The sequence below is a fragment of the Micromys minutus genome (assembly GCF_963924665.1).
Source record: "Micromys minutus genome assembly, chromosome: 2".
Lineage (NCBI taxonomy): Eukaryota > Metazoa > Chordata > Mammalia > Rodentia > Muridae > Micromys > Micromys minutus.
In genome coordinates this window covers 101,185,527-101,194,008 of record NC_137971.1, presented here as the reverse complement: position 1 = coordinate 101,194,008, position 8,482 = coordinate 101,185,527, and the positions used below count along the sequence as shown (strand labels likewise).

Sequence of the window (8,482 nt, the reverse complement as noted above, 5' to 3'; positions counted from 1 at the left end):
GGGTTTCTCTTATGTACCCCTGGTTGTCCTGGAACTTGCTCTGCAGACTAGGCTGGTCTTGAACTCATGGAGATCCACCTCCCTCTGTTCCTCCTCCACCACCCCTACCAGCAGCCCCAGGCCAGGATTAAAGGCATACAGCACTACTGCCAGGAAGTGATATCATCTTAATGCAGACATTGTTACTAAAATCCAGATCAGTACATTGCTTAAGGTTATGTGGGGTTAGAGACAGAATTCCAACCCACTCTAATCCCAAACTCCATTATCATGTCTTTAATCATGGGGATCTGGAAAGAAGTGTTTGTTACTAGTGTCCTAATCCCACCGTCCTATAGTGTGTTCTCCTTTGACCCATCAGAACAGGTTCAGCTTGTGCTTCTCTGATGATAAAGGACAGATATTCAGTATTGTGCCTTTGGATCACATATATAGGAGTTGCTTGGTCTACTTTTTTAAGCAAACACAAATTATATCAGAGAAAAAATAAAAATTATTTTAATTCTCAGAGGGAGGTAAAGGAGTGGAAAACAGGCAGGAGTGAGGGAAAGGAAGCGAAGGAAGACATTTGCTGACTAGAACATACTACAAACACAGTCTAAAGCTCATAGGAAGCCTGCGGAGCAACAGTGAGTTTTGGCCTGAGGAAAGAACAGGGTAGCTGACAGGGCTCCGTACAGTGTGTCAGTCAGAGGAGGAACCCAGGCACAGACACACGGTTTCCAGGATGCTAAGGAAACAGTGCAAGCTTGAGAAGACTGAACACACATTGCTGGCGACCCTCAGGTAAGTCTGGGAGGCTGGTTGCTTTAGGGGCTGGGTTTAGGAAAGTACCTCGGAATGACGGTTCCATGTGGAACATGGCAAACTCAGGCACATACAGGCAGAGACAGTAACTGGGAAACAGAAGGAAAGGAAAGCAAGGAATAAAGAGTAATAGATATACAAATCTTATAAAAGTCTAACCATCAATCAGATAATCAGATAGTTCACCTTCTCCAGTGGAAGAACAAAATCATGTGTTGTCTGAGACTGTAACAATAAAAATAAGCAATTGTTTGATTGTTTAAAAAGTGTCAAGAATTGTAATAACACATTTTATACTTTTTTTCTTTTTGGGGGTGTGTGTGTAGATTTTGATTTTGAGACAGGGTTTCTCTGTGTAGACATGGCTGTCCTAAAACTTACTCTCTACACCAAGCTGGCTTTGAACTCAGAAATTTGCCTGTCTCTATCTTCTTTGGAGTGCTGAGATTGAAGATATGTGCTACCAATACCCTGCTACCTCATTCCTTTTAAACCTTAGGTAAGTATTTCCAGCTTGAGACATTAATCACAGCTTTTAGAAGCAGGTTTTAAAGATTCCTAAACCAGGTCTATGTGGAAAATAAAACTTACTTTCTAGCTGGACACAGTGGCACATATATATAATCCTGGTATTAAAGAGGCTGGGCCTGATATGGATGCCTCCTGAAATACTTACTGATACAGAGGAGCATGCTTGCAGCTAACCATCAGACTGAACACGGGGACCCCAATGGAGGAGCTAGAAAAAGAAGTAAAGGAGCTGAAAGGGTCTTTAACCCCATAGGAAGAACAACAATATCAACCAACCAGATCCCCCAGAGCTTCCAGGGACTAAACCATAGAGAACACATGGGGGCACCCAGGGCTCCAAATGCACATGCAGCAGAGGATAGCATTGTCTGCCATTAACAGAAGAGCCCCTTGGTCCTGTGAAGGCTCATTTCTCCAGTGTAGGGGAATGCCAGGGTGTTGAGGTAGAAGTGGGTGAGTGGGAGGGGGAGCATCCTCATAAAAAACGGGGGAAGGGGATAACATTTGAAATGTAAATACATAAAATATCAAACAAACAAACAAAAGAAAGAGGTGCAAGAAAGGCATTGGAAACTGTTGGCGAAACACACTCAGAACTTCTGTGTCCTGCTTCATTTCATGTCTAGAAAATATATTTAATAAAAGGAAAGGTAAGATCATTGTTCTAATTTACATTTTCTCTACTACTATTCATCATGCCTTTCCACTTTGCGTCACTAGGGAAAATCTGCCAGCCTTTCTTTCCTCCCTTCCTCCCTTCCTTCCTTCCTTCCTTCCTTCCTTCCTTCCAAAGAATTTCAGGACTACCCAATACAAAGCTGAACTGAAGTTTTATTAAAGATACATGCTTATAATTTTTAAAAGATTTTCTTATTATTTTTATTTGCATGTGTGGGTGTACACAAGTCTATTGTATCATGTATGTAGTGGTGCCTGCATAGGTCAGAGGGTGTCGGATCCCCTAGAAGTGGAGTTTCAGGTGGTTCTGAGCACTCTCGTGTGGGTGTTGGGCACCAAACCTAAATACATTGCAAGAGCAGTAACTTGTACCTAACCACTGAGCATTCCCTCCAGCCACCTACCAAGATACTTTAATACAGGTTTTCCATATAAGGGATAAAATAAGCCTGGTGGCGGGGATGCACACCTTTAATCCCAGCACTCAGGAGGCAGAGACAGATGGATCTCTACTTTCAGGGCCAGCCTAGTCTACAAATCTGAGATATTTAGGGCTAGTGAAATCCTGTCTCAATCAGTGGATGGATGGATGATGGATGGATGGATGGATGGATGGATAAGATAAAGACATATCCTAGGGCCTGTGTACACGTTTCTCAGTGAAGTATTATTGGTCATCATTTTCTTTTGAGATATCTTTTTCTTTCTTTTTTCACAAATAGGACTTTCTGTCACTATGACAACCTGGTTTTTAAATGGACCATTACACTGGCGGTTCATATCCATCAGCTCCTTCAAGGTTAGCACATGTCTCATCTACAGTCATTTTTGTAGAACTACTGCCTTTAGCATGGAGGTCAGCAAGTTTCCTAGTTTCTCATACTTGGGTTTCTTCAGCATCTTTACTTTTCTGACAGAGATATTATGAAAAGGTTATATGGACTGACAAACCTTTTCTATGTCTTTCCCAGTGCTGTCTGGAATCAATTTATTAACCACTTTCTTCAAGCCATTTCTGTGCCCTTCTCTGGTCATGATTTCCACCAGCTTCTTCCAGATCCTGTCCCATACACCAGATGTCTTGTGTATCTGATTGTTGCTTTGTAAAGTGAAACCAATACAGAAAAGATGGAGCGAACAATGATTGGTTGACTTGACATTCATATGAGCTTCAGTCATGGTTTTCCATTTTTTCACCACTGAACATATTTTGTCCTGGGTAAAATCCATGCCATGGGAATTAGTCAGTTTTTGCTGTCAACATCTCCAGTAACTTGTTTGAATTTTCTAACTGCAACTTGATCATGCTGTATATTGGCAAGGGTCACTTCAAACACTTGATCCCTGAGGCCATCAGAAACAACTTTGGTTTCTTGAGTTCTTGTGACTAGTGTTATTCCAATGTTTCTAATATTGAAGATAGCCTGAGTTTTCACATCATACCATTCTTTCTTGGGACATGGATCAACCACTTTTTTCTTGGCTCCCTTCTCGGCCACCTTTCATCAGGCATTGCCATGGTGCTGTTTGTATTCAAAGTGCTAAATTCTGTACCCCAAGATCTGGTTGTTCCAAGATGAGGAGAACCTCATTTATAGAAGCTTTTGTGGTATAGATTTTGCCCCCCAAATTATGCATGAATGGCTTATAAAGATGCCGACAGCCTGTAGCTGAGCAGAAGAGATGTGGGTGTGGTTTCAGTTCCTAGGCTTGGGGTCTGAGGCAGAGAGCACGCGGGAGAGAGAGGAGAAAGAAGGAAGAAGGCACCATGGGGTCGGTAGATGTGAGCACACGACCATGAAGGTTGGACAGTTCGAGTAGGAGTGGCCCAGGAGGAGCACAGCAAGTGGTATCTCAGGGTTATTGACAGAGAAGTAGACAAAACAGCACAGAGGGTTGGTATCTGCCCTGATCTACTGCTTCAAGGCTTATTATAAGTATAAAGATTCTGTGTCTTATATTTGAAAAGTAAATGGTTTAAGGTGGGTAGATGCCTCCAAATAATAATCTTTACTGCAACAACGCTGTGCTTTTCTACACCCATTTGTTTGATTTTATATTGCAGTTTGACATGAAGCTTTTCACTCTTATGTAAGCCAAGTTTCTGGATGTTTCCTTTGTTTTTGTCTTTTGACTTCTTCCCTTTGACAAGGCCTGCTCCATCCCAAGATCAGCTCTTATTTAATCTACTGGCTGGAGTTTGAAGAGGAGAAAAGATGTGGGTTGACCCAGAGGAGGGAAGGGGTTGGGCTTTCAAGGCAGATTGGATGACCAGGCTGTACAGTTAGAAGCAGGAAGTGCAGAGACTTACATGGAAATTTGATGATGTGGGTCTAGGAAAGGCAGAAAGGGAGAAGAAAGAACTAGGCTTTGGGGTCTTGAGAGTGGGGCCATAGAGTTTTGGTTTGTCTGACAGAAAATGTAGATTCATTGCAGCTGGCCTCAAAAGAGAATCTCATTTGGGAAATAAACGCTACATAAGGATAGGTTTTCTAGGCATTGAACAAATGCAAGACATAGGATGCTGCAATCCAGGCCCCAGGTGACGACATACTCAGTTGGCACAGCTGGCTAGAGAAGTGGAATGGGGGAGGCAGAGCCAAGAAATAAATGTTCCTGTAAGTGGAATCATGAGACAACTGCAGTGGGAGCAGACCAGGCTTTACAAATGTCCACACTAAGAGGCACGCAGGAGAGAGAGGCAAGGCTTCTGTTTCGGTGGCAGCAGCAGGAAGGTCTGTGAGGACAGACTGATTTCAAGAAAGATGTAACAGGAACGAGGAAACCTCGGCTGAGCGTCTGATGCTCTGATTTCAAAAGGACACCCACAATCTGTCCCCACATCAAGAGGAGAGCAACTCCCTGGACAGAGACAGAAACTTGAGATTGAGCTGGAACCATGGGGGGCGGGGAATGGTGCTTCTCCCCCACTGCATGGCTCTAAACCACACCACTATTGGAAGGGAGAAAGGCAGCTTTCCTTCGCCTTAGGAATGCTTGAGGATGAACCAATTAATGAAGACAGAGCCTTAAAAGGCATAATTCTAGTAAATGACAACCTCCTTGTCCAAGTTAGTGCTGGGGGTGAGACCTTGCGACTGAAGTTGCCAAAACAAACACAGACACTTGGTTGCATTTGAATTTCACATAAACAATGAAAAGGCTTTGGCTGGACCAGCAGCAGTGATGAGTGGAAACTGCTGCCCAGGGCAACGGCTTGCAGTGACCTAAGGAATTCTATTCAGTGACCTCCAGTCACTTGAAGCCAGGATCCATGTTCATGTGTGTGCTTGTGCTCCTGCTCCATATTTATGATTATTATTATTATTAATCAGTTTTTTTTTTTTTAGCTTTTGCAAGGGAGGATTTCTCTGTGTAGCTCTGGCTGTCCTGGAACTCACTCTGTAGACCAAGCTGGCCTTGAACTCAGAGATCTGTCTGCCCCTGCCTTTGAAGTGCTAGGTTTAAAGATGTGTGCCACCACTGCCCAGTTCATTTTACTGTTGTTGTCGTTGTCATCATCATCATCATCGTGTGTGTGTGTGTGTGTGTGTGTGTGTGTGTGTGTGTGTGTGTGTGTGTGTGTATGTGTGCCTATGTGCCCAAGGAGGTTAGAAACATCAGATTCCTGGAGCATGCATGAGTTACCCACTGTGGGTGCTGAGTATCAAACTTTGGTTTTCTGAAAGAACAGTACCAGCTTGTAATCACTAAACCTCTCTCAAGGCCCAGACCAGGGTTCTTCTCCGCCATGGGAAAGGATTCCAGGATAGGCCGGTATGGTGTACAATCAAAGTTTACAGAGACGAGATTTTCAAATATCTACTTAAGCATAGAGAGTGTGGGGGGAGGGAGGGAAGGGTAAGACCGGCCCAGGGTTGGATGTGGGCCTCTCAAAGACAGCCACGACTATCTCGGCATTATCCACACACACAAGGAAAGAGATAAGTAACATCTTATATCAGTGAATTATGGGATGGCTTTGGGAGTGCCTTGGTCAGGATTTCAATCTGATAAGGTAAGGCAAAGCATTATGGGGGTATTGAGACATGGCTTTTCCTGTATTGGGTCTTCCTGTGAGAGTCCTAGAAAAATTACAGATCTAAAGCCAGGAAAAGAGTGAGGGATGATTAGGCCTCCATTGCTACTTCAGATTATCATTAAATCAGCTCTACCTAAAAAGAATACTGTCCCTGTATAGGCAAAGTTCACAGAAAATGTTAATTGTGGAGTTCTTTTTAAAAAATGAACATTATTTATTTGCATGTGTGCACATACACATGTATTCACACACATGTTACACCTGGTGTCAGATCCCATGAAGCTGGAGTTACACGTAGTTGTGAGCTGTCTGATGTGGTTCTGAGAACTGTACTCGGGTCCTCTGCACAGAGCAGGAAGTACTCTCACCTGCTGAGCCACCTCTCCACGCTGGTGTCTCTTGGTGAGAGGTTTCAAGTAGGCCTGGGGGTGGGGACTCCCTTCTTTTCTCACACCCTTTAATGTTCCCTGGCTTTCTGTCCTGCCTCACTGTATGTATAACCCACATCTGTGGTTGGGATGCAGTCCCAGTACTCAGGAGGCAGAGACAAAGAGAATCTTTGTGAATTCAAGAAATTCACAAAAATTCAGGCCAGCAAGGGACACTAGCAAGTTCTTGTCTCAAAAAACAAACCAAGACAAACACACAAAAAGAAACAAAACAAATACTCCCCTCTCACACACACACACACATAAACAAAAGATCAAATTGTTCTATGGGACTAAAGAGTTGCTATTTCTTTGATACATTCAGATATTACTTCGCCCCCTATACAGGAGATTCTCTAAGTCTTTCAGTCAATTGTAGCTGTACTAGAGATGGCCAGTAGCTGGCAGGTGAAAAGAGAAGGAAATGTCAACTTCCTAAGGAAGAGAAGCTGCCAGTAAAGTAAGAAGAAACATGAAATAAAAGAGTTCCTTGTTTTGGTTTTCCAGACAGCCTCTCAGCATGTCCTGGTTGGCCTGGCTAGCCCCAAAGCTCCTAGAGATCTGCTGCGATGCTAAGATCTATTCTGAGTGTTGCAACACCTGGCCCCAACGGCATACTTAGGGGATATCCTGCCAGAAACTTAGAGTGAATCTGAATGGTGTGGGAGCCACCGTGGGGAAAGAGCAGGCACTGAAAACAGACTCTGGTGGACACGTCACCTCTTACATGAGTGTGTATTCGCTTCACGGAGTCATTTCCACCAAATTGAAAGCTTCCTTCCTGGAAGGAGGAAGGAGGCCCACAGGGCTCACAAAGCTTAGATGATTCAGGAAGCTCTGAGAGTTAAAGGTCACATAAGGCTCCTCCCCTGGGGCTATATATTAGTGCCAAACAAGTGCTCGGCAGCAGCGGGAGCACCGACTCAGGTCAGCTGATCTGTCTGCAGCTCTGGAGCCTCATCACCCATCCAGGGGAGGAACTTTACGGTGATGTGCTGCCTGAGTCACCATGGTCCTGTAAGGAAACCCAGTAAACTCACAGGGTCACCAAGCCAGATTTGGTCTGTTTTCAGTGGGTGAATGGACACATGACGAGACAGGCCTCCTGGAATATGATGGACCAGTCATCCATGGGCTGGAATTCCAGGCTCTCTAACAATTCAAAGAGCAAAAACAGATACAATCATTTGCAGAGGGAGGGGGAGGTTGGGATTTAATCTCTTAAATATAATAGGCCTATATGGTAGATTTTGGTAGTTAACACACCATATTAGTTACAATGTTTTCCATCAAGTTGGTGAAATCTGGCACATTAGTGCCTGTTCAGACATAGGTTGTATTGACAAATATTGTTTCAATACTTTAGACTATTTGGGCCTAATGTGTGTGTCAGTGTGGAGTGTACCCAAGGCTTTGAAACCCAACAGCTTGCTGAGGAATAGACCAACATTGTGCAGGCTCCTGGAGGTGTTTGCTCTGCTGTGTTAATAATAGGGTTCAAGGCAACATAGCCTGTCAGATAATTCAGGGAGACACTGCCCACAGGCATTTGTGTACAACCTTGACTTCAGCTCCAGCAAGCAATACTACAGGTATTACTCAGCTACCGAGAATGAGTCCAAGGTGAACCTCTGGATCATTCAGAATGTCAGCCAGCTCATGAAGGCTCGTAGGAAGCCGTCGTACTGGCTGTAGAGATGCCGTCACCGCTGCTGTCACTATAAGCTGGTCCTCTCAGCAGCATTGGTATCACAGACATTCTGGACATCTCCTCACACCTCCTTGGCCATTTACTGAACCTCTGACCTCAAGTACCAAGAGATGCTTAAGAAAAATAGGGAGACCTCATAGAACAATGCCATCACTCCCTACAAAGAGCACAGTGGTTGGATGAGGACCTGATCTCCGTTGACCCTGGCCTGAGTTTTGATGAGAGGCTAGTCATCACAGGGCACCCAGGGCTTTCAGTTACCACAGACTGCTTAGCACTTCAGGG

General features: G+C 44.2%; 1 pseudogene across 1 annotated transcript; it reads right to left on the bottom strand.

Moving 5' to 3' along the window:
* Window positions 1-2,779: 2,779 nt before the first annotated feature.
* On the bottom strand, window positions 2,780-8,254 carry LOC308417788 (small ribosomal subunit protein eS1-like; annotated as a pseudogene). The gene is made up of 2 exons: window positions 8,173-8,254; window positions 2,780-3,539 (listed from the first exon to the last, which is right to left on the bottom strand). The product of its transcript is annotated as a small ribosomal subunit protein eS1-like (transcript).
* Window positions 8,255-8,482: the final 228 nt, after the last annotated feature.